The sequence below is a fragment of the Macadamia integrifolia genome, chromosome 12 (genome assembly GCF_013358625.1).
Source record: "Macadamia integrifolia cultivar HAES 741 chromosome 12, SCU_Mint_v3, whole genome shotgun sequence".
In the NCBI taxonomy this organism is placed as follows: Eukaryota; Viridiplantae; Streptophyta; class Magnoliopsida; order Proteales; family Proteaceae; genus Macadamia; species Macadamia integrifolia.
The window spans coordinates 24,873,563-24,895,542 of NC_056568.1; positions in this window are offsets into that span (position 1 = coordinate 24,873,563).

Genomic DNA, 21,980 nt, shown 5'->3' on the forward strand with positions numbered 1-21,980 from the left:
CAGCAAAGGTTGGTGAAAGGAGTAAAGAGGAGGGAGAAAAGAGGAAGCAGAAGAGAAGGAAGAGGGAAGAAGGATCCCCCTTGGTTTCTGGAGCCGCGTCTTACCTTTTCATCGTCAGAATAGTGTCCGGTACTTGGAGATCTACGTTTTGAGGTAAGTAACACCCTAGACCATTGGAATGTGATGAAACCCTTTTTGTGTTTGGTTAAATCAAAGGGATAATGGAACCTTTGTGTGATTTCCTTAAAGGTTTGAGGAAAGAGAAAAAGATTTGGAGTTATTGAGGTGACATTTTGAGTTTGGAAAGAAGATCTCAAGTTTTAGGATTTTTTGAGCTAAGGTATGATTTCTTTCCCCAAATCTTAGTGTTAACTTAGATCCATGGAATAATTAAGTAAATGAAGCTTAGAATGTGTAGGAAATGAAGTGAGAATAACCCCCTTGGGTCTCTAAGAGGAGAAATGAAGAAAGGAAGAAGAACAGCAAAACTTGCAGAACACCAGTGGGTAGCACCGGTGGGTCATCAGACCTATCAGTGTGACCCCCTAGTCTTACCTGGGCTTTTGGGCCAACCAGCGGGTAGGACCGATGGGTACCATGATCCACCTATCTCTCCTGGGTCAATCGACGAGTAAGACCGACTAGTGCCTGACCCATCGATATAACCCACCAGTCTCGCCAGTGCTTTTGGGCCTACTGGCAGGTAGGACCGAAGGGTACCAGACCTACCAGTAACAGCCACCAGTTTCCTCTAGAGCTACCAGTAGGTAGGACCGGTGGGTACTAGACCCTCCAGTATAACCCATCGGTCTATGTTTGTGTGCTGTCTGTCTGGGTAGTTTGGATAGGTGGGTTCACCTACCCACCTGTATGACCCACTTGTTGCTCAATTGAGCTCCATTGGAACTCAACTTGTAGGTAGCCTTCTTCGCGTTATTATACATGTCATGACTATATCTTACGTCATTTATAATTCCAAAATGGTCATATTCTAAATTTCTATCTGTGTTAGGTTTCGAGACACTTGTCTTCACTCCAGATCTTACACATACCGTGAGTGCATATTTTCCTATAAGAATAGGTAAGTGGGAGAGGACTTTGATTTTATTTTGGGAGTGTTTCTGGCATCTCGTACATTTATATATTAACTTGACATTATGAATTCCATTCTCATGTATATGTTTGATTGATTGTTGATGTATGTAGGAATGAACATGTTGTATATTTATATTCTCGATGATTGTTACGTGCTATGAATCTGAGCATGGATTATTAATGATGGATTATGATGATGATTTGTCAAACATATGTGAGATTTCTAGAATAGATGTTGTACTCGGTTTGAAAATGAATGCATTGATACAGTGGTATTGGACGCGAAAGTATTATGCAGTCGTACTATCTCATATAGGAGCATGCGGTTAGGATTTCACATTCCCTCGTGTTACAACCCTTACCAACAGGGGATTACATGTTGGGTTATCATTGGGGGGAAGCGTCGATCACGGACTGTCGTGGTGGTTTAAAGTACACCTGGCTGATCATTAAGACAGTTGGAAACCTTAGTGATATATTCAAAGGGCCAATCGTACTGCTTTTATTTTCTATTTTGGTTCGGTTACGATTTACATTTCTGCTGTGGTTCGGCCACGATTTACTTTTCTGAGTGCTCACGGCTGGCCTTCTCCGACAACCCTATGGGCGTATCATGGGATGGAGTACGCGTCTCATACCCTATGAATATGCGCACTGGTTGTGAGTAATATGTAACCTATGACCTAGTAATGATTTTTTAGGTGAATTAGGAATAAAATGAATCACATGCATATAGTATCATTTGAATTGTAATTACTTGTGCGATTCTTTTTTCCATTTACTAAACTAGTGAGCTCACCCCTCGTACACACATCTTTTTAAATGATTTTGTAGGCTACTCGGTAGAGGAACCCATGCTAGGTCCCACCGACGAAACCCCAGTGGGGGATTGGTGAGTCCCAAAAGGATTCGACCACAGTGACGGTTGTCTATGTGAGAACTATGTTGCAGGGCAACAGTAGTAGACTCTAATTATAATTTTCCTTTTTTATTCTTTTGGTATATATATACCCCCTTTTGTGCTCTTGATAATTAAATTGTTATTTCTTGCATAAATATCATGCATATGGGCCCATATGTAATTATACCATGTATAACAATTTGGGTATTAAGAGTATATGGAGAACTATAGGTATTTATATATGACAAGACTTTCGCTGAATTATATTATTATATTCTATGATTACTTGTGGTTTGCTGTGTTATGCTTACTGTATCAGATGATCCTGATGGTTTTGGGTTATCTGGAGGGAACTCGGTCACCGGTCCAGTTCTATGTGAACGGGGCATGACAACGGTGGTTTCAGAGCACGATGCTCTAATCGCACACAACTTGCAAGATTAAACCTTATAAAATCTATAATAAGACAAGGGGTTGAGAAAAACTTAAAAGACTTCACATAAAAGCCAAGGTACATAAAACTTAAAATTTTGGCATGATGCGTTCATAAAGAGAGAGTATCTAAAAGGTTTCACATAGAAAAGAGAATTTCATAAATCACAAAAGCTCTTTATACACCAAAGAAACTTCATACAATAACAGTAGAGAAGAGAATAGACAAAACAAAGGAAAAGGAGGTAGATTCCCAGAACCAAAAGTACCAAAAAAAAAAAAAAAAAAAAAAGAAGAAAAGAACAAAGAATATCATCCCAAATTTGCACTCCATCAATCATCATCTAGGTCAATCACCTCTCCTTCCCAAGACTTCGAGTTGACACCCAAGCGGCGGTTATAGTAATCGAACCAGTAGATCACTAGGTCCACCCCCTGTTGAAGGTGTTTCAAGTTTGCTACTATGTTCTTGGAGGTTGAGTACATTGTGTTGTCCAAGTCATCCACCTCCATGGCCACATGCCCCAAGGATTGCTCAATAGCCTTCTCTCAGACAACATACTCCTCCTGATTCTTCAGGAGCCTCTCCTGACCCTCCTGGAGTGCCTTCAGCCTATCCAACATACCCTGAAAGTCAAAGGCCCCAACTGGAGATGGTGGAGCCACAATGATGGGGACCTCATCCTCCTCCTCTACCTCAGGGACATAGTCCTCATCCCCCTCCTCCTAAGCTGCCTCCTCCATTGCGGGCTCCATCAAATTAAACAATTTCATCTTACATAAGATGCCTTGAGAAAATCTATCCAAGGGGACATTACCCACCTCACCCTCAAGATCCACTTGGAAGTACTTGAAGACCTTGATAAGTGACTGGGTATAGGGGTAGTTGCCATTAGAGGGATGCGCCGTATGGTACTCCATAGTCTTCATGATCACATAAGGGAGGCATAAGCGGGAGGCATTCCCCATAGCTATATAGATGCAGTATGCCATGTAAACTACCATAAAGTTCACCTAATTCTGATGCCCAGCCTGGGGAAGTAGGTTGAACTGCACCAGATGGCTGAAAATCCGAACCTCAGGAAGAAAGGCTGTCTCAGACTCAGGGTGGATGGCGTGGCCACAGATGGTCTCATAGGCATGCCTTTAGAGGGTCTCACTCATATGGGGGCCCAAGGCCTTACCCCTTGGAAGACAGTAGTACCAAGTACCCTCCAAGGAGATGCCTAAGATCCCCCCCAATAGATCAATAGGGAGCCAGATGACTCTCCAGCTGGTGAGGGTATACACTCTGTCATTGTACGAGACCTCAAGGTTGTAGTAGAACATCCAGACGAGGTCGGGGTAGCAGAGGCAGTTGATGGAAAGCATGGCCTCCCAACCCAAGGCAGTGAATTTCTCGAGCATCTGAACTCGAGTGAAGTCCCCTACTACGACAATCTTCTCCATGAGGACTGGCCTCTTAGAGAAGGTGGACCAAGTGAGGGCAACCTCAAGGCTGTAGAATGTGCTGTCATCGTAGTCCTCCATATACTCGGGAACACTCCTCCTGGCTCGAGCACAGTGATTGGATGAACTGTTGGCTGTATCTCTTCTTTTCTTATGGGAGGCATGTCCACTCTTGGATAAAGAAGCAGTCCCTTTACCCCTGCGGGGAGACATTCTGCAAATACATGAGAAAAATATTAGAAAATCGATAAGATTCCAAGAGGAATTTGTAAAGCAGGGGATAAAAGTAAGGAAAAAGACAACAAGGTCATTAGGAGGTAAAAGTAATGGAAATGACATTCATGTGAAGCACATAGTAGGGGCAATGCATGTAGAATGACAAATAAAAGAGGAATAGCCCTATAGTGCAATGCATAATCACAAAGGGACCGCATATAAATGGGAGTTGACAAAAAAACCATGTTATGGAAAATGGAACATCAAAGAGTCATGAAGTAAGAGCATTACTTAAAGCAAAAGGTCAAGAAAATTATCCAAGCTAGTATTAACACAATGCATTGACAGATTTTCAAAGGAAGAAAATGGAAAATTCCATAGAGAGAAGCATAACCAAGGATATCCAAAGCATTGAGGAAATTTTTGGGAATAACATGGGAAGGAAAGATTCAATTTCATGCAAGTAGATATATCTTGGCATATTGAGGTCAAACAAGGGAAAATCCCCAAATTTCTCAAGAACCCTAACCTAGAAATGGAGGAAATTCATGCTAAGGTGAGAAAAGTCATGCATATGTGCAATGTGACACTCGAGTTGATAGACTCATTAAATCATGCATTGTACAAGAAAAAAGAGAGAAAATGGAAAAAACCCCTAAAACAACATTTTTTTTTTGGAAAATAGGGTTATCAATCCATAGTAATGACATGGTGTAGACACCCAATTTTGTCACCCTCCTCTGGCTATGATGAAAAATGGATCTTGGACATGAATTTCGGCTTCCAATCAATAGAGATACCGATGGAAACATTCCCCTACTCAAAACCCTAAGAATCCCCCATGTGGGAGAGAGGAGGGGGTCCAATTTTACCTTTTATATACGAAGGAATCTAGTCAAGATAACCATACAAATGGGTAGTGCTTAGAAATATGATTCCGATGATATATGGTACGCCAAAATCGGACCGTCAGATTGCCTATAATCTTCCTTGGGAAAACACATTTTCTTCTGCGCGCATGTCATGCACACCGACCAGCCAGCCAGCCAGCCAACCAGCCAAGCCAGCCAAGCCAGCCAACCCAGCTCAGCTACCCAGCTAGCCCAACCAGCCCAGCCTAGCCTAGATGCCCCTATCACATGCTGCACGCCGCCACTACTAGTTGCGCACCCCCATCGCACAGCCTACGCACCCCCACCGCACAGCCTACGTGACCTTGCTGTATAGCCTGCGCCCCCTATTGCACAGCCTGCACACCCCTACAACATGGCTTATGTGCCCCTGCCGCACACAGCGTGCCCCCGTCACACAGGATGCACGCCCCCGAACGCATGCTGTGCGTGCCCCTGCTGTATGGCCGCGCACACCTTGCCTACAATGTGCGCATGTTGCCCGCACACCCATGCTAGCCTAACCCGCACACACTATGCACATTGCCCACACACCCATAAATGCAAGCTCCCACTGCACCACCTTGGCCATTACCCACGCGTCATTCATCTAGCACCCATGTCGTCACCCGCACTACCTGCCTAAACTAACCATACCTCAGAAACTTCGGCCTGGTCCTGTGCGCCGCCATTAGTGGTTGGGATTGGTGTTCCCCTCTCCTCCCATTTTTTTGAAAATCCCCTTTTTCGGCTAAAATTTCTCTCTCTTCCCATTTTTTTGAAAATCACCTTTTTTGGCTAAAATTTCTCTCTTCCCATTTTTTTAAAAACCACCTTTTTTCAGCTAAAATTTCTGTCTCCTCCCATTTTTTCAAAAACCCCCTTTTACCCATTGGACAAAAATCCTATCCCCTCAATTTAGGCAAGAGCTCCCCTTTCATCCACTGGATAAAGGGATTCCCCCTCTCCTATTTGGCCGGTAAAACTATAAATACCCCCTCCCATAGAGAAAAGAGATCAGGACACTAGAATCCCCCTTCACTCTTTCATAAGTGAAATTTTCCTCTCCTCCCCCTCTTGATTTTCTTCTGATCTTTGGAGTGATCTTCGTCAAGATCCGAAAACTCATTCGGATCTTTGAAGTGTCCTTTGGGATCTTAAAGATCTTCAATCCAAATTCTTAGTTAGATCCAGTTTTTAGCGAAAAACAGTATGTTCTTGAGCCACCTCCCTTGAGTGTTCTTGAGCATTCTTGAGTGTTCCTAATAGAATCCCTCCTTTTGAGGTTCTTCGGGTCTATGAAGAGATATTTCTTAAGATTTGAAACTTTGTTCGGATCTTTAAAGTGTTCTTTGGGACTTTAGAGTTCTTCAATCCATTTTTAGGTCAACCCATTTCTTTACAGAAATAGCCGTTCCTAGCTGAACCCCTATCCAAGTGTCCCTGGAATCTTTCTGAAAATAGCCATTCCCATCGGAAGCTCTGCCAAAGTGCCACCTCAGCCTAGCCCTCCCTTAGCCTATCCCCAGCAGAAGCTCTACCATAGTACCACCTCATCCTAAATCTGAAAATAGCCTTCCCTAGCTGAAGCTCTGCTGGAGTGCCACCTCATCCTAAGCTCGAAAATAGCCTTCCCTAGTCGAAGCTCTGTTCGAATCCAAATTTGAAAATAGCCTTCCCTAGCTGAAGCTCTATCAGAACCAAATCTAAAAGCGACCGTTCCTAATCGGAACTCTATCTGATTACGGTCACAATCAACATCTCTCAAGAAAGGAAGTTAGAGGTCAAGACCATCTTCTCCTGTGCCAGGAGAACATGAAAGATAGTCCGAACCGATACTAGTCAGGGGCCTATCCCTCTTGACCCAAAATAAGGGTTAAGTTCAGGTATAATTTCTCAACCAACTTGTCATAATGTAGACTTTATACATACCTTGTTTTAGTGTACATAGTAGTTTGAATTCAATTAATGTATATATGTGTGATAACTTAGCCATACATGTGGAATAGTAATAATTATGAAAAATGTTCATTCTCAAGCATCTAGCAAGAAGACTGGTTGAACTGGGTAGATTGGGTGCTTAACACCTTCCCAACTCTGTAATCTGACACTTATCCTAAATCTCTGGACTAGACCAAACCCTAGGTCCATAACCCTAGGTGGCGAATCTAAACCCCATTTGTATGATCCCAATCCTCGAATTGGACCATCATCAAAACCCCCTTCTCAAATGATGAATTTTACACTCTTACAAAATAGGCCTGTACGTATCTCTAAGAGGCGATACGACGGTGTGGGCATAAACAAAGTACACACGACACGAACCCCTTTCCTCACATGAAAGAGAAGGAGAGAGGAAAGAGGACAGGGAGGCATAGCCCATTTCTCAACCGCTACCCTCATAGTGGTGACTCCACTTGGGGCCTCTGTCAAGCTTCTGATACTAGGTGCTACCTTTAAATGAAAGAACATTTTTCACCACATTTGTTTGAAAACATGTTTGGCTAACCCCATGTTTGTAATTGTATTCGCTAACCGCATCATGCATCGTGCCCGAAGTAAAATGATTTGGCAAGGGACTCCCTGTCCTGCTCATACCCTCGGGGAGGTTAGTGCATGTTATAGAGAGTACTCTGAGAGCAAATGATATCCACTTCCTGTACAAGAATGAAAAGTATTGTCAAATGGCAAGGATGTTGTATTGTGAAAAAACCAATCAACGTGATGGAAACTAGAAGTGGGAAAGACTACAAGGGCAAGGCTCTAGCCATAGAATAGCCAAGGGCTCATGAGGCCGGAACTAGCAGCATGAAGAAAGAGCCAGAGAACCCAGTCTTGGCTCAACTCAAAAAGTCCCAGGTAAATATCTCCATTTGGGGATTGTTGATGGCATCACCTTCGCACCGTGAAGCAGTCTTGAGGTCTCTCACTAATGTACAAGTACTGATCGAGATAAATCCAACACACCTCACACATATAGTTAGGGCAACACATGCGGTGCAATCCCTAATGTTCTTAGATTCTGAGCTTCCTAAGGAAACCCAGCACAATCGGGCTCTCCACATTACAGTTAAATGCCTTGACAAAGTGGTTCCCTAAGTTCTTGTTAACAACGGGTCCACTTTGAATGTGCTACCATTGAGATCAGCAAAGAGTATCGGCATAACTTGGAAGAAATGAGGCCAACCACCTAAACCATAAGGGCATACAATAATACCAAGAGGAAGATCCTTGGCATCATTACCCTTGCTATAAAGATTGGACCGGTGAAGTTTGATGCTGATTTCCAAGTCATTGATATACCGACAGCTTTTAACATGCTCTTAGGAAGGCCTTGGTTGCATCCTTCAAAGGTGGTGTCCTCTAGTCTCTATAAAAAATGAAGTTTATTCATGAGGGGAAGGTGGTCTTAGTGGCCAGAGATCCTGAAGTGGTTAACACTTTGGCCAACATTGAAAATGGGAAAGAACAAGACTAGGAGGTGCAACTGAGTGGTTTTGAATTAGACACCACTTGCCCAGCCATTGCCAAAGAAGCTCCAAAGGATAAAATCCCAGCTAACTATGAAGCCATATGGAGTCTGTAGTGAATCAGATGATGAAGAATATGCAGTACTTCCTGGCATGGGGCTAGGGAAATATCATCAAGGAGTTCCAAAGTAGCCTAGTTTGGTAGTGAACAAAGGGAAGAATGGTCTCGGGTACACTCCCCCAACTGTCAAAGGGCAGAAAGTTCTAAGGATGACTAGGAAGATCTCCGTCACTTACTACCTTACTCTCAATAGGTACTTTGTGAAAGAAGGAGATGACTTTCTCTTTTTTCGAAATGTGGAGCTATGGTTTGATGAAACCGCAACAAAGATGCAACCAGGATTTGAAGTGTTCGTCTAAGACGAGTTCGATTAGGTGACTCATGAAGTGGAACAACAACAAATGCTGGTTAAGGAAAGTGATCAAGACAGTTGTATTACTGGGATAGCAGAAGTTGCAATGATTAAAGATGGGTTCACCTCTGGCAACCCCACAACTCTAATTCAATCTAAAGAATTACCAAGCCCTTGAGTCCTCCTAAAAAGGGAGTGGGAAAAAAAGATAAGACTCACTTGGAGTCTATAACTTTCCCTTGATGTGAAAGGCTTTATTTTCTCCCTCCTACAAGAGCCAAGAGCTAGAGAGTTGCATGAGCTCGAGCCCCATCCTTTTGGAGGAAGAAGCTCCTATGCAAAGCAGAGGAGAGTACAGAGGATGATGGTTTGTATGTACTGTGCCCGAACCAATTGCAATGGGAGGGCTCGTTAAGGTGGTCAAAGATGTGACCAAGGCAATGGGATGGCATCCTTCAGTAGGCTCAAAAAGATGGATTTCATAAAAAAATGATTGAGTAGTCTCCACCAATCTTCACCCCTCAGAAAGTTTGGCTTCTGAGAGCACGAGATTGATCAGCTGGTATTTGTGAAGAAGTGGGCATCTGTCCAAAGGAACCGTTGCGCCCCTGAAGAAGTAGTAGCAACCTTCTCAGAAGGAGAAGAAGGTCCTTTACCTTTATGAATGCTGTGCACCAACAGTTGAACCCTGTGCAATTGGGTCAACACCCCTGTGGGATACCTTTCCCACAAGATCCTCCTGTTGTGTCAGGTGCCGGAGTTCAACCGGGAGGTGCATCACCTCAAGCACCACCTATGGATACACAAGGAAGTGCACCACCTGTAGTACCACCACAGGATCAACCAGGGGATACACCACTTGTGGCTGCTCCATGGTTCCCACCTTATGGCACTCCTCCACACATGATGCCACCATCATATCAATACTATTCGGCTTATCCCCTATATTACCCACTAGTGGCCACTACTTCAAAGGTGGTGGAATCCTTTAAGAGGCACTTGCCCCCTGTCTTCACCAAGTTTGGGAGTGATACTTTAGAGCCGGATCGATGGATCCAAGAGATGGAAAAGATATTTGAGGTGGTAGAATGTATAGAAGCCCAGAAGCTTATCTGTGCTGGCTTATAGTTGAAGAATGAAACTAATTCATGGTGGAAGGCTTATAAGCCCATCTTGGTAGCAACCCATCCGGAACTGACATGGGAGCAATTCAAGGAATTGTTCCTGTCAAATTATTACTCCACCAGCTTTAGAGACAAGAAGGAAGCAGAGTTCTCAGCCTTGACTTAAGGAAATAAGTCAATCCTTGTGTATCAGTAGCAATTTGAGGACTTATTCTATTCTTCTCCCCCACACATGAAAACAATAGAGGAGAAGGCAAATAAATTTTTGAAGTGGTTGAAGGTGTCTATCGGGATAATATTGAGGGCCATGGACTTGACTGATTATGCCTAGATTGTCCAAAAGGCCAAAACTATGGAAGACAAGCAAAAAGAAGAGGCCGCCACTACACCTGGACTTTGGAAGAGGTCCAACCCCTATGTGGACTCGGGCAACCCAAGCAAGAGTTTCCGTGGGCCATAAAACTATGGTCTATCATATCAGCAACCATATAGATCATCGGGTTATATGCCCTAACCAGCTGGTAGATCAGGTATTTCCTCTTTTTACCCAAACACTAATATGGTGCCCACGGCCCCAAGGCCGCCTCGTCCTCTTACTGCACTGAGCCAGATATAGAGAGCACCAGTACCAGTGCAAGCCTCCCAATATAGGTGCTATATTTGCCAATCACTTGGGAATTTTGCAAAGGATTACCGTACATGCCAGCTATTGTATCGAGTCAGCCTCCTACTTGTAGGCCCGCATTGACTCAAGGGGGCTCGCCTCAAGGGATAATGTATGCATTATCAGCCGAGGAGGTTGAGCAAGCGCCGATGTTGTAGCAGGTATACTATCTATCTCGGGTATACCAACTTATGTGTTATTTGACTCTGGAGCATCACATTCTTTTATATCTAAAAGATTTGCTAAAAATATTGACATGATTCCCATTGATAAGCACATTTATGTGTGAAATCTTAGGTAGTAAAGCATACATTTTACATATTTAGAATGGAGCTACCTTGGGTTTTACTCTCTTTTCGTAGGTTTTGTATTTTAAAGGCCTTAAGGAATTTTGGGTGCCATATCTCCAATTTTACACGTAAAGAGGTCCAGTTTCTTTTCATGGCTACAAAGAGGATGAAATTCTGAGCAAGATGGATACGTTGCATTAAAAGTACACATTCGTTTTGGCACCCATACACTTAATTATTCTTTTCAGGCCAGAAAAAGAATAATAGACCAGAACTGAGCCGAGATGTAGGCCAGACCTTCTGCAGTTGTCCCAAGGGTACAAAAAAATATTTCAAATTCCAATAAGGATCGATGGACCCCCTTGAGTAATTGAAGATTTTTTTTTGGCAACAACAAATGCTTAGTGTAGTTGGTGAGTTATGATGTGTAAAAATCCCATGTTAACCAGGAGGTCTCAAGTTCGAACCTCTTGGCTGCTTTTTTTACTCTTCTATTTTCCAACCACTTAAAGCCTAAGGGCATGGAGGATATTTTCCATTAAATTAGAGGATTGGTCAAAGCAAAGCAAGAGAAATTCGGCTAAAGGGGGATTTCTTGCACAAGAAGAGAGAGAAAAAGGAAAGAAAAATAAGAGAAATAAATCCTGTCCAAATCGTGTCTCTCCTCCACATCATCAGCAAAGATGTCTAGAGGAAATCATCCAAGGGTTGTGCAAAAGTTTGTGAAATAAGAGAGAAAATATATAAAAAAAAGAAAGAAAATAAAAACAAAATCGTTGGGTCTCCCATCTTGCACGATTTTCCTCTTCTCTCCCCTCCACATCATCACCTCAATCTAAAAAAATCCTACCTTTTAGAAACCCAATTTGTTGGATTTTTTCTCCCATTCCATATAAATAAGAATCATGTAAGAAAGGGAAGCACTTCTCTTCTTAGGTTTTTTTTTTTAGTTGCTCTCTCTCTCTCTCTCTCCCTCTCTCCCTTATTTCTAGTTTTAGTTTTTTCTATTAAACACTTTTGTAATCCTCTTTTATTTAATGAATGCAAGAAATCTTGTCTTTGATTTAGTATTTTAATTTTATGTTTTATGCAATTGAAGTTGTAATTTTCAAGTTCTAGTTCTAGGTGACAAGAACAACCTGTGGAGCATCTCCTTTCAAGTTTAAGTTTCTCTTTCAGATTTGTTTTCTCTAGTACTAGCAATTTCAGATTTGGTTTATTCCAAATTTGGTTTTTAGTGCTGGTAGTATTTCAATCTCAATCAAGTTTTCAAGTTCAAGTATTGAAGTTCAAGTAAGTAGGCTTCTACAATAGTTTTCTCACCCCCTCTCGTTCCCTCTTCTTGCTACCCTTCCATTCTTAAAGTAGGTTTTAAATTTTCAGCTTTTACAGTATTTCTTTCCCTTTCTCCCAAGGCTCATGGCTAGATTATGCGTTGGCTTTGCCCCTCTCTAGTCATGGAACCATCCTTTTATTTTGATTACTTATATTGCATCCCTTCCCCTAAAGCTAAGTAGAAAAGCCCTTGTAAGAGTACTCTCTGGTCAAGTAGGGAACCTCATATTATTTATGGTGCATCCCTCAGGCTAAGTAGAGATACCTACTTGTGTGCCTCTCTCTAGCTTTTTTTCCTTTTTATTTTATTTATTTACTTTTCAGCACTTTTACTTTCAGTAGTTTTCTTTTTAATTGCGTGGTTTGAGTATTTAAATTCCTAGATGACGAATGGTTAGGATCAGATGTGAATGGTTAGGTTATTCAATTTTTAATTTTAATTCTAAATTATAATTTCCAATTTTCCTAGATGTGTTGGTTAGGATGTTTTTAGATACATTTGTGTTTGGATCGTAGTTAGAAGTAGATCACCATAATCAATTGTTACACTTTTGCATTACTAAAAGAAGCCAAAAATAAATGATTCTTCTGAAAAAGGGCAAATCCCTAATAGTCCTTATGTTCCTCTTATCTCATTTCCTAATCGCTTGGTAAAAAAAAAAAAAGACTGCTTCCATAGATAAAATTTTAGAAGTCTTCAAAAAGATAGAAGTGAATATCCCTCTTTTGGATGCCATATCCTAGATCCCCGCCTATGTAAATGTCTTGAAAGATTTATATACTCACAAACATATCACTAGTGTACCTAAAAAGGCATTCTTGGCAGGTAACATTAGTTCCATTGTCACACCCTGTTCCACACAGAATTGGACAGTTGACTGAGTTAACAGCTGTTAACCAAAAATCTACCAAGATCACATAACGTAGTAACCACAGCACAACATATGCACACTAAGTCAAATAAAATTTGTATTTCAGTGAAAGTCTTACCTGTACATATCTATAAATATTCCAATACTCTTGATACCCAAATTGTATTACATAACATAAATACATATGGGCCTGTAGGTGTGATATATACACAAGAAACAGAATTTAAGCATCTAGAATACAATAGGGGCAATATCTCTAAAAAAATAAAAAAGAATCCTTGTATGGTATCAATGTTGCTAACCTGCAACACAACTATCGCACGACCACTCAGCCTCGTGCCCAAGATCTTCAGGGACCCACCAGTTCTCGACTGAAAACTCCACGATGGGTCCTAGCTCTAGCTCCTCAGCTGGATATCCTGCAAGATCATTTAAAATGGTGTGCACATGTGGGATGAGCTTACTAGCCCAGTAAGTGAAAAGAAAGACCATACAAGTATGCGCAATACAATTCAACCTATATGCTTGCAGTTCATTTTATTATCTTTATCCTCCTAAACAACAATTCTAAGTCATAAGTTATGTGCTACTCGTAACCACAGTGTGCATGTAGTCCGAGTCGTGAACCCCATCCCACGATACACCTATAGGTTTGCTGGAGAAGGCCAGCCATTGGTATCAGAAACTAAAATGGGCCTTGCCCTGCATTAATTTAAAAGCACTATGATTGGCCCTATATTATATCACTGAAATTTCTAACAGGATATATCCAACACCTAAACCCCTGATGGGAAGGGTTGTAGCATAGGGATGTGTCAATCCTAACCGCATGCTCCTATGAGAGATAGTACGACTGCGTAGTGCCATCGCGTCCCATACCACGGGCCACAAATGCATTCGTGTCCAAGCTGGCTATAGCATCTAGTCTAACAAGCGTTAAAATAAAAAATTATATTCCCATATCACATCAAGGAACAAGAACAAACATTTAACAATGAAAGATATAAATATGTTAAATCATAATTGATTTTATAATGCACACATCAATGCTTGCAATGGCATTCATGGATGACTAGTCTACACAATAATAAATGATGACATGACTAGTCTACAACAAAATGACATGATGCAATGTCCTCTTCCCACTTACTTATTTGTGTACGATGATCACCCTTGGTATAAGGTAGATCCAACGTGCAATGACACGAGTTCTAGTGCAACCTATCATAAAAGAGTTAGGTTTAGTATACCTCCACTTTAAGGTCATAACCAGTGAGGTTCAATGATTTCAATGTGTTTAGAATCACAAGAGTAGGTTACCCAACAAATTTGGATTTAATCGAAATCCAAGAAGTCGAATTGGTAGGTCGACCAATGAGCAAGGCACCCACCAGTCCTTGCTCGCTTATTGATCTAGGAACACTTCCTGGATTAGCAGGCCAAGATCAACGGGCAAGGCACCCACCAGTCTTTGCTCATCGGTCTAACCAACAGCCCTGTTTGGACCAACGAGCGCTGAATTAGTGGGTCCTGTCCATTTCCAGGCACCCACCACTCGCGACCAAGGTTTTGCTGCTCTCTCCCATTCTTTATCCCACCTTGGGGAAACCATCAAGGGTGGATTCGACCACATTTTTCATAGATCTAAGGCTCCAAATCATGATTCCAACCTAGATCTAAGGTCGATCCAAGGTCTTAAATGTGGATCTTACCTCTTTGCTTAAGAACATCTCACACCCTTAAATCCTTCTCTTTAGCTCAAGAGATCAACAAAAGCTTCTCCAATCTTGCAAGTCTTCCTCTAAATCCTTCATAAACAATAGATAGAACCTATATTAAACCTTAGATTCATATTTTCAAAAGATAGTAGCAAGATCCAAATGATTTCTACCAAAATCGAAGGGTTTCACTTTGGGTTTCATAAAGGTTTAAGGAACATGGACTTTACTCACCTCAAATCATAGATCTCGAGATGAGTATCACAAATTTGACATCAGAGTCAAGAGATTCGACCCTGATGACGCACAACGATCGTCTCCTTCCCCATTTTCTTCTTTTTTCCTTTCTCCTCTTTCTTCTCTTTCTCCCTTCTTTACTTTTCCTCAACAACCGTGTAAAACAATAAATGAGGTGAAAGAGAGGTAATAAATGCTATTATAGTGGGGTAAAAATATCTAGTGACCAGATTGGTAGGTCACACTAGTGGGTTGACCCACCTATGACCACCCACCAGTCAGCCAGAACTTAGCCTAAACATTGGGAATTTTGATGGGGCTCAGTCCCAACACGTATTTCACTCCCGGTAATTGATTAATATGCATACTTGACATAAAATATGGCTACGTACCTTTATTAAACATATATCGCCTCGTGATACGTGCAAGTGCATGACTTAGGTATGCGGATTTCACTAGGCACTGACTCCAACTCATTTGGCCAACATGAGTTCAGAGTCACCCTTGCCACCATACTCTATATGGTACTTGAATCGGCTTACTCGGGTTCAGGTCCTGCAAGACCAAACCGAACCAACTGGGAAATTAGGCAGAGTTTAGAAAGTAGCGTATCACATTTATCCCCCTTTTTAAAAATTTCATCCTCGAAATTGGGGTACTTTGTTGTCTAAAAAGATGAGGATACTTGGCTTGAATGTCATCCTCTTTCTCCCAAGATGCTTCTTCAAGCGAATGATTTGCCCATTGGACCTTCACAAAGGCGATGGAGCAATTGTGAAGAGTCTTTATGTTACGGTCTAGAATTTCAGTGGGCTACTCTTCATAGGTCATATCAACTTCTAAATATTTAGGTTCCACGGGCAACACATGTGATGGATCATGAAGGTACTGCTTCAGCATAGACATGTGGACCATATTCTGAACATTGCTGAGAGAAGGCAGAAGAGCCAACATATAAGCTACGGAGCCAACTCGAGCTAAGATTTCAAATGGGCCAATATACCTCAGACTTAGCTTGCCCTTTATGTGGAATCTATGCAATTCTTTGGTAGGAGAAATTTTGAGGAATACTTTCTCCCCCTCTTAGAATTCAATGTCCTTCTTATGGTTGTTTGCATAGCTCTTTTGATGTGATTGGGCCACTTTAATCCTTTCCCGAATGACGTCGACCTTATCACACATCATCTGTATCATTTCTGGTCCAACCATCCATTGCTCACCTAGTTTATCCCAATATTGGGGCGTTTTACACTTCTGTCATATAATGCCTCATACGGAGTCATCCTGATTGTGGCCTGGTAGTTATTATTATAAGCAAACTCAATAAGAGGTATGTACTCTTCCCAACTGCCACTTATTTTCATTGTATAGGCCCTGAGCATATCCTCTAGTATCTGTATGGTTTGTTCTGATTGCCCATCGGTTTGTGGATGAAAAGTAGTACTTAAATGCACCTGTGTCCCCAAAGCTTGCTGAAGACTCTTCTAGAACCTAGATGTGAATCTCGGGTCCCTATCTGACACAATACTTATTGGGTACTCCATGTAATTGGACTATGTTGTCCATATAAAGTTGGGCTAACTTGTCCATAGAGAAATTAGTCCTAATCAGAATAAAATGAGCAATTTTGGTAAGTCTATCAACTACCACCCAAATTGCATCCATTCCCTTGGGTGTACGGGGTAGGTCTGTGATAAAGTCCATGGTGATCCTATCCCATTTTCACTCCGGTACGGGAAGTGGCTGAAGAGTGCCATATGGTCGATGCCTTTCTGCCTTGACCTTTGTAGACACCAAATTTTGTCACCCTCCTCTGGCTATGATGAAATGTAGATATTGGATGTGACTTCTGACTTCCGATCAACAGAGATGATGATAGATCCAAATAACCTAGAAACGTTCCCCACCTATCTAAAAACCATGAAAGAATCTAGTCAATGTGACCATATAGATGGATAATGCTCAGAAATATAATTCGGACGATATATAGCACGTCAAAATTGGATCGTAGGGTCTCCCGCAATTGTCCCTGAAAAATTATGTTTTCCATACGAATGCCACACACACTGGCGAGCCTGCTGGAAACTTGAAAAAATTCCCTACTTACCAAAATACCCCAAATTCAACCCCTACCTGAAAACCCTAGAAATCCCTGTGCGGGAGAGAAGAGGGTCCAATTTTAACTTTTTATATATGAAGGAATCCGATCAATGTGACCGTACGGATGGATAGACTCAAAAATACGATTCTAACTATATATGGCACATCAAAACTCAGACCATCGGATCTTTCGCAATCGTTGTCAGAAAATTTTGTGTTCATGTGCACTGAGTGTAGGCAGCTCACACCATACTGTGCGCGCTGGCTAGTAGGCCAACCCACATGCCTTACACGTGCTCTCGCACACCCTGCATGCACCCCCACCTACTACAGCCTGCGTGCCCACTGGCTGATGCCAGCACCCCTTCCTACTACAGTCTATGCCTACTGCTACCCAACCCATGCATGGCTACAGGACAGGCAGTGCATTATGCCCACCCATGTTGCCTGCCCCCTCGCACATTTCCCGCACACCCTATGAACATTGCCTACCCTCCCATGCTGCTGTGCCTTCATACCCCGTGCACTTCAACCCAACCTTGTGTGCCGTCGTCGGTGGCTGGGATTTATGTTTCACTGGCCCGACGGGTGAAGAAATTTCCTCTTCACCTATTTTTACATATGCACCACTTCGCTGGCATACCCTACATCGTAACCTCCTATCAGTCCAAAAACCCACTTTTTGCCCCTATTGGCTAAATTTTCTCTCACCTTCCGTTTATCCAAAAACCCCCTTTTGTCCATTGGTTAAAAAACCTTTTTCACCCACTTTAGTCCAAAAATCCCCTTTTGTCTATTAGTTAAAAAGACCTCTTCACCCACTTTAGTCCAAAACCCCCTTTTGTTACTAGTTAAAAGAATTCTCTCTCCTCCCTTTGGGCCCGAAAATACTATAAATACCCCCCTCCTTTAGAAAAAGCACACAAAAATCACAACCCCACTTAGGAAGTGAAGCTCTGCCCTCTCTCCTCCTCCCCTCCCCCTTTGAGTTTCTTCGGGTCTTTAGAGCGATCTTCGTCAAGATCCAAAATTTTATTCAGATCTTCAAAGCGTTCTTTGGGATCTTGAAGATCTTCAATCCAAGTTTGTAGCTCAATCCATTTTTCCAAAAAAGCATGTTTTTAAGTATTCTTGCACTTTATCGAAAGTAGAAATCCCCCCTTTGAGGTTCTTCGGGTCTACGAAGAGATCTTTGTCAAGATCTGGAGTTCTGCTCGAATATTTAAAGTGTTCTTTGGAGCTTTGAGGACCTTTAATCCATTTTTGGGTCAATCCATTTTTTTCAGAAATAGCCATTCCCAGCGGAAGCTCTATCGGAGTGCAACCTCAGCTTAGTAACCATTCCTAGCTGGAACTTTACCCAAATATCATCATAATCAAAATCTCTCGAGAAAGGAAGTTGGAGGTCAAGACCATCTTCCCCTGAGCCAGGAGAATCCGAAAGATAGTCCGAGATGGTACTAATTAGGGGCCCGCCCCTCTTGACCCAAAATAAGGGTTAAGTTCAGGTACAGTTTCTCAACCAAATTGTCATCATGTAGACTTTATATAGACCTTGTTTTAGTGTACATAGTTGTTTAAATTCAGTTAATGTATATATGTGTGATAACTAAGCCATGCATGTGGAATAGGAATAACTGTGAAAAATGTTAATTCTTAAGCATCTAGTAGGAAGACCATTTGAACCAGGTAGATTGGGTGCCTGACACCTTCCCAATTCTGTAACTTGACACTTACCCTAATCTCTAGACTAGACCAACTTCCAGGCCCTTTTCTATGAAATTGGGCCCACCCCCGGTCTTAGGCCTATAATCCTAGGTGGCTACTCCAAACCCTTTTGTATGATCCCGATCCCTATATTGGACCATCATCAAACCCCCCATCTAGAATGACGAACTTTACACTCTTATGAAATAGGCCTCCACGTATCTCCGAGCGGTGATACGATAGTGTGGGGCCCGTAAGCGAAGAACATCATGACACGCCCCCCCCTCATGAAAAGAGAAGAGAGAGGAGAGAGGACGAAATGGCGACTCGTGAAGCCATCGATTCTCCGGCCGTTACCCTCACAGTGGCGACTCCTTTAGGGATAGGCGTTAGGCTTCTGATATTAGATGCTACCTTTAAATGCAAGAACATTTTCCACTACATTTGTTTGAAAACGTGTTTAGCTAACCCCATGTTTATATTTATATTCGCTAACTGCATCATGCATCGTGCTCAAAAGGAAATCATTTGGCGAGGGACTCCCTATCATGCCTGCACCCTCGGGGAGGTCGATGCATGTCATGGAGAGTACTCTGAGAGAAAATGATACCCGCTTCCTTGACAAGGGTGTGGGGTATTATTAAACGGTGAGGATGTTTATAACTCTGTCAGCACCCTCAGGGAGGTCCGTGCACTTTATGACATTCTGAGATCGAATAATGGTATTCCCGCATTACACTTTTACACACAATCACTCACGGTTCCACCACCCCTTGGCCAGTTACTTAACCTCATCTGTAGCCACTAGTAATGGGCAAGGAAGTCACCCCCTTGATCTCGTACCTACGGGTATATCAAAAGGATCATGTACCTCGTGTATATAGATCCTATCAAGGAAGCCTTGTCGATCCTATTGCATCCACTGCATACTCAACATCATGTAGAAAATAGATAGAGAAGCTAGGAGTGCCACAAGCTAACTGTAGAACTTGTTGGCGATCATGAAAAGGAAATTTTCTACATTATATTCTCGTCATAAAGAATTTCTCTCCTAAGTGGGTTTCGGATAGAAGGTGACCCTCCTCCAAAAAAAATGTCCAAATACATGACTCAGGGGTAATCACGTCAGAGTTACATAAAGTCCCGAGAAGTCCCCAGAAAATCAGGAGGAATGACACCTAGTGGAAAAAGGAGCAAGGAAAGCATGACTTTATTACATGGAATGTCTGACGGGAATATTCTCGACAAGCCATTTGTATGAATCTCCCACTTATGACATTGAGTGGACTGGGGATGTCAAACCCTAACCACTCCCTATCATTAAGCAGACTAACTTTGGATGGATCATTGGTTGTTAATCTAGTGAATGTGTGAACAAGGGGCTAGGAATTTAAGAATCCTAAAATAAGCCACTTTTAGTTCAGGCACAATTCCACACCTCAAGTATTCTTTGTGGTCCCTTTGGACACGTCAGAGTAATTGGTTGACTCACCTATGTCCAGTATCACCTCCATCATCTCCTTGAGACTACCTACTGCCAAGTGATTGTAGCCCAGTTAACATGGATCCACCTGACTCTGAATCACCCGAACAGGTATGGGTTTGTTTCGTGGAGACCTTATAGATAGAAATGGTTGAAGTTAAGAGAGGGATAGCTCAGATATTGTAAATACTCCAGAACCCTCCCAGAATTGATCCCATGACTGAGCCGACACCGACTATGGGAGATTTGGAACAGAATAGAGCTACAGGTCGTTACAGAAATTCATCCCGAGTTGACTCAGAAGAACTAGAGCAAATCAGGCCAGCCGGTTAGAGAGGAGCACCTATCCATCCAAATGGTCAACGGGGGGCCTATTCTAGGGTCCCTCCTCCCGGGGTAGTGATTGAAGATGAGGAAGAGAAGTTTGTCACATATGTCCAAATGGAACCTCCAGAGACGGAGAAAGAAAGGAAACTCAGAGAGAAATTAGAGAAGTTGGAGAATATGATTCGAGCAGGAAAAGGCTCGAAAAGTCAAATAGTGGATTCTGATGAAATGAGTTTCTTTTTTGGGGCAAGGATTCCCGAGAAATTCAAGTGGCAGACTAATAGGTTTGATAGGTTAGGGGATCCTAAGGCTCATCTCAAGGTATTTCTCAGTATTGCCAAGTCATGGCAACTTGTAGACAACCAGATGGCGCAAGCCTTCATGTTAACCCTATCAGGACTAGCACTAAGGTGGTTCACCCAGTTGGAGTCATCCCATACTCATAATTGGACAACAATGGTGAAAGCCTTCACCAAATAGTACTCATAGAACACTGAAGTGGATGTGAAGCGACCGGAGCTTGAGATATTGAGACAGTAGCCTAAAGAAGGATTCACTGCCTTCTTGATGAGGTTTAGGGATAAGGTTGCCAAGGTGGCAAATCGACCTTCGGAAGCAGAGCAAGTAGAGATGTTGATTGAGTACTTATCCAAGACTTATTATGATGTCCTCTACTACCAACATCTATAGACTTTTGGTGCCCTAATAGCCACCGGCACACGTGTGGAAAATCGAATCCTAAGGGAAGCTCAGTATCAGGGATCCTCCCAAGATGTAGGGAAGAACACCCGAGTCGGAAAGGGAAAGGGTCCAGAAACTAATGTGGTGAGTGTAGTTCAGTAGTCAGTCTCACCAGTCACTTCTTCACAACTATTTGTAATACAAGCAAATGTACCCTCTCAGAAGGACCCTCATCCAAGAAGATAGTTTTTTGATTTGGGAATGCCAGTGACAGTAGTGTATGAGAAATTAAAGAAACAAGGATTGCTAGGGATAATGACTCCAAGAGTGATCAGCAACCCTCCTCCAACTTGGTATAGGGATCATGAATATTGTGCTTACCACACTCAGAAGGGGCACAACATTGAAAGATGTTTGGATTTGCAATATGCAATTCAGGACTTGGTAGACAACGGAACCATTGAGGTCAAGGTTAAGCAACCTCCCAATGTCAATACCAATCTACTCCCCGATCATTTGAACAATCTAGATGACGAAGCCACAGAGAGTGATCCCACTCAACTCATTGTGCCCAAA